The following is a 5,918-nucleotide window of genomic DNA, read 5'->3' on the forward strand; positions in this document are numbered from 1 at the left end:
AACTGTTTCAAGTCTTGAAATTAATTTTAGACTGAACAAATTCTAAATTTTAATTTTCTGTATTCTATCCCGAGAATGACGTTTCTGACAGTGTCAACTCCCGAGCTCATATTGTACCCATCTACTATAGGTATTTATCTTGCGACTTTAACCTAACTGTCTAGCAATTAAGGATTTTTTTCTTCTTTTAAAATGTCAGTGCGTTTTTTTTTTATATGCCGCTAACATCGTGCTGTGCTTAGAGATTCTTGAAATTAAGATTCTCAAACTATACTTGTACTGAAAATTATTCTGCCTTAAAATACGGTGAGAATTTATCGATCGAATTTACTTGATCGAAACATGAACTTAACATGAAATTTGCTATAGAATTTAGGAATACATATATTAATTCCATAAATCCTCCATTCACAATATAACATAATATTTTCTAAGAAAATCCTTGGCTTAAAAATACATGAATTGTATTATTTAAGGTCTGAAATTTTCTCAGTCATTACAATCTAACCCCCTTAAGAAATTTTCGTCCCGAAAATTAGAATAACTCGGGGTAGCTTTTCCTCGTATTCTCTTCACGTTCTCCAGTAGCTTCCTCAATATTATGATTTCACTACAAGACTTTAACCTGAGGATTTACTTTATTCCTTAAGGTTTTCTCCTCGCGAGCTAGGATCTGGACTGCGTGCACTTTGACAGGTTCCTGGTGCAATACATGCGATGGATATGTCGCATACCCCTCTTTTACCGAATCTTATTACTCCTTTCATCGGTACCACCTTTAGAAAAACTAAGTCTCCTACCTGAAACTCTATAGGCCTGCGACGTTTATCCGCGTAGTTCTTCTGGCGACTGTGAGCTGTATCAAACCTCTTTGTGATATGTCTCACATCCTCTGTGGTTCTCCTGTTAAATCCTACTATTTCTAGATGCTTTTCCCCAGGTTCATACTAATGATTTGGGGACCTGCATTTTCTTCCGTATAGAGCTTTGAAAGGTGTCATTCCTATTGACGTGTGATAGCTGTTGTTATAGGAAAACTCTATCAAAGGTAACTTCCTATCCCAGTTCCCTTTAAAATCCATGACACATGCTCTCAGCATATCTTCTAGGGTCTGGATGGTCCTCTCAGATTGGCCATCTGTCTGCGGTGGAAAGCCGTACTAAACTTTAACTTAGACCCCATTGCGTCATGTACACTCGTGAAATGGCTGTCTCTTAATAGAATAACTGAGTTTGATCGGCAAAAGAATGTGCAGATCTTGTTAATCGGTCTCCGATTATCCAAATCGCATCATTACTATCGGATATTCTAGGCATCCCTACCACGAAATCCATCGTGATTTGATCACACCTCTATTCCAGAATGTAGATCTTTACAATTATATTGCTGGATGTTGTTCTTCTACTTTAACTTCCTATCAATCAAGGCAATTTCAGCAACATCCTTCTTCTGTTAGGGTAACTAGTGGTTTGGATGAGATAGTTTGTCTCCAAAATGGCTGATCACTCTTCTTAGTCTCGATTGTAATTTTAATCTTCAGCCGAATTAATCTTTAGGATTAGTCAATCCATTGCCTAGTATGAGTCATGATTGATCTCGAAACTATTTTTAACTTGACATCGACTTAGACTATACATTTCTATCCTTGATTCGGCTGAGACTCCATTATTAGATCTATCTGATCTTGGTCTTGGGTTATCGTAATATCCTTTGGATACAACTGTGTGAAAACTCTCTAACTGTGAGTGTGATGTACTACTTTCATATAATTTGGATTTGAATGTTCATCCTTGTGGTTTCTGGGGGTACTACGTAGTACAAATGTAATACTACATATTGAATCATGGGATTATTCCATAATTCCATAATTCTAAACTCATAATACTACTTAAATCTTAGAATATTCTTGGTTATTACTAATCGAGTGCTTACTTATTGGTTCATCAATTTGACCGAACCGTTAAGAACGTGATGACTTATCTGAAGTCAAACTGGTTATTTGAAACTTTGCACTCTCATAGCCAATATTCTCAGTTACTATCTGACATGGTGTACCGTTAAGTCATTTCTTTCATGTCCCACGGTACTCTTAAACATACTCAGATATACTTACTAGGTTTTTCATAGTATATCTTGTCATACTGATATTTTACACGTCCTTCTAATATGAGCACGTGTACTTAAAGGTTTTAAACCTGCAGAATTCACGGCTTATTTATGGAAAAAGTCCATGAATAAGTAAACTTATTTCTTTACTAATTCTCCTCAACATTACAATTCACTCAACTTATAAAAATTTTATCTTCAAAATTCGGATGAAGTCGAGGTTTTGTAATGTTTTTCGCTACTCTTCACATGAAGAGCATCCTCCATTGGCATTTCTTCCCCGAGGGTCTTACTAAGATTATTGACCTTACTTTTATGAGGTCTCTTATTACTAATCCATGATCTTAACTTACTTGCTCTATATTCTTAATTCCTGTATTCCTTTACCTGGATCGTGATTTGACATAGAAAATGGCTCAATAATCTATCATCTTAACATTTTCTTAATAGGTTCCCATTATCCAAATCGTTATTATTAGCCATAGTAGTAACTATAACTTATTTATATATACTTGTTCTAATACTTTGGGGGATCCTTCTCACCTCGATTAGACTTTTTCTATTTTTCTTCTAGGTACTCCGCCCTTCTCTTGGAGTATGAGTGGAGAAAGATCAGTCTTACTGTTCATACTTATAGGAGCTCTCTATTTTTGTTCTAATAGCTTCCCCATTGATTATGGACCATCCTCACTTCTACTCTGTTTGTCATAATCATTAAGCAGTTTCTTATCCAAACTGTGGGGCCTCAATTTAACCATTCTCCATATGTATATATATTTATACTTAAGTTGGAGCTTCACTTATTATCTGACCGATAGTTCACGTGACACATACCCCGCACCAACCCAACCCATGTACAGCCTTATATGGCAGTCTCATTATGCAACAATTGCATTGTAATACTTTCTTATTCTAACTTATTGTAGAATCCATGACCGAACATCGTATCATATCACAAATGTTTGGGCATTTTCCCTGTCTGGACCTTACTTCATAGAGTAACTAGACCCTTCTGAATCTAAATTTCGTACAACTGATTGTAACACATACTTTTATAAGGTAAGGTTGTGTTCATTTCCTGAGTTCTGTAAATGACTACTTGAGGTTTACAGTCCTTATACTTGTCTTTTAATCATTAGACTTAATACTGGTTTTCCTCAAATACTTAATTTCTCAGGGAATACATATATCGACCTCATCTAACATGACTTACTTCTTTGCTAGAGCGCTAACTGTTTATGTTTCTATCACAAAACATTCATACATCTCCTTCAATTCTTTAAAGGATAATTATTGCTTACACAACTAGCTACGTCATCTTTTCCTTTGGGGTTACTAATGTATCCTTTACGATGTGATACTCACTCAATTGTTCTGTCTCTTAGGCTTTATGAGTCTTTCTAAGGGGTCTACCCTTTTCATTCTTATTTAGTGTCGAGTTCAAACTACTCTCAAAAGTATGAACTCATTCAAGAAGATACCATCTTCATACTTTAGCATTCTTCTTCTAATTTACTCTATATATAATTAAGCTCTTAAGCTTATTTCATCTCGTGTTTACTTTCCTCAAAGAACAATTATCTTAAACTTACGATTCTGAACAAATTCCAATAATTTCTCCTTAAAATAGGTATATTTTGAAGTATTACCTTCTGTTGACATTTTTGTTCTTCAGTAGGATCATCCGTCTTTCGATCCTTGTACCTCTCAGAGCATAGATCATAGTCTTAATGATTATACATCCATCCTTCTTAACCTAATCCTCGACCTCTAAACTCAATAAGGTCATCCTCCCAGTGTAAGAATGATTACACCTAAAAATTCTTTCATTTTCTTTAGATTCCTAGATTGATAATAGTGTTTCCCCTATTTATCATCGGGCAGGGTATATATAAAATAAAATCCTTAAACCATTGCTACGTTTGATACCCCATTATCTTACCTCTAACTTACTTATCATACTGACTAAACTATTAGTCCTTACTGTTCCTTTACTTATGCAAGAGATCTCCTCCTTTAAAAAGGATTACATTTTATATCCTCCATTAAGAGTTTGATTTATAAATTCGTGACTTAAGTCCTCAAAGTTTCAATCATAAGTCCTAATAAATCTGCCTTAGATTGGCCTCACAACCAAATTTTTCTTAATAGATAAACACTATCCTTAATTGGTTTGCTCCACTCTTGTTGTGATTTCCTTCTTACAACGCATCTTGATTTGGCACGTAAATCATATTATTTCAATTTCCTTGCTTCATAATATCTAATAATGAGTCACACTTGGACTTTGAGGTTTCTTATATTTCTTAAGCTGTAATCCCGTTTATCAAGAAATTTCACCTACTTAAGTTAATCACCTTGAGTAGATACATAGATGAGCACCTTTATTACTTTATTTTGATCACATATCTCTATTCATGGTCACCTTAGTATCTTATCGACTTGGCACATCTAATCCATGATTTTCTAATGGATAAGCTTATGACAGTGTATTGTCACACCTTAATTGCCTACTATCTTACGTCATCACTTGTTTTCGTCCAATCGATACTTTACTGCAAAGGTAACTTTTACCTTTATCATCTTTACCTAATGCAATCTTAATTCTTTTAGGAGATTTTAAACAAATCCGCATCTATATTCTTCAATCATAAATAGGGTGAGAATATCTCCCCTTGAGATCGTTGTAGAGGGATTAGTTTGGTCAAAACTAACCTAGAACAACCTCCCTCAATATGTCCATGACCTTCGGTGTTCCTTTCTTATCCCTTAAACTACTAATTACATCCAAACTCATTGCATTGGTTCTGATGCCTATATCCGAATGAGATTCTCAGTATCTCAAACCTCTTTTGCATTTGTCTTAACTTATAGCCTTTGTGCGTTATTTATCATCACATTCATACACATAGGTACTTTCTATGAGATTGCTAAACATTTTAAGGCTAGCAATTATCGTGTATCATATCTTAAGTGGGTCGCTTAACCTCTACCATAAGCTAGTATTGCTTAATGTTGAAGCTCTATTTCCTATATCATATCTTGATATACATATATAGTCATCAAACGTGGCCCACATCTAACTTGACGGGATTACATCATCCATCTACTTATTAACGTCGTCTTTATGCTACATATTCAGATCCTCTTCATGGATCCATGCTGAAAAGCTACTTCTAGCAACGCAGTCACACGTGCTTCCTCAAAAGGAATCTCGGTAGTTGTTTCATTTCAAACTGCTGTACGTGGCTCTGATATTTTGCTTGGCTTCAATACTTTGCTTGGCTTCATAGCCCAGCAACGATCATTAAGGGGTCACCTCAAACGATCACACTTCTCGAGATATCGTCTTGTCAGCCCAACAAATTAATGGTCATTGATAGGACGATCTTAATCGTGCGAACATATTAACTTTTAGTTGCTCGTTAAATAAGCGTTCACGTTTATTAACTACTATAATCTACTTATCATAAACATACTTTAACTTACTTGGACTATGGCAAAGCAGACGCGTGACGACGTGGAGTAGGATGGCAGGATACCGGCTCTGATACCAACTGTGACGACCCTCCTTTGAGGCCGCCACTGTTACTAACTTTTTAACTTGTACTTACTGGGGTTTCTTAAAATTTGCGGAACATTTTTTTTTAATATAAGAAAGAATACTTTCATAATTTGTAACAATAATTTCAAATAAGTGAATCACTAAATTTCTTAAAGCTTTTCTTAATTTCAGTTAAGATAAAACGTTCTAAAAATATCTTTCAAACAGAGCAGCATTTGAACTCTTATTTCAAATGCTCTTTAAAAG

Source organism: Morus notabilis, unplaced genomic scaffold, assembly GCF_000414095.1.
Source record: "Morus notabilis unplaced genomic scaffold, ASM41409v2 Scaffold5, whole genome shotgun sequence".
In the NCBI taxonomy this organism is placed as follows: domain Eukaryota; kingdom Viridiplantae; phylum Streptophyta; class Magnoliopsida; order Rosales; family Moraceae; genus Morus; species Morus notabilis.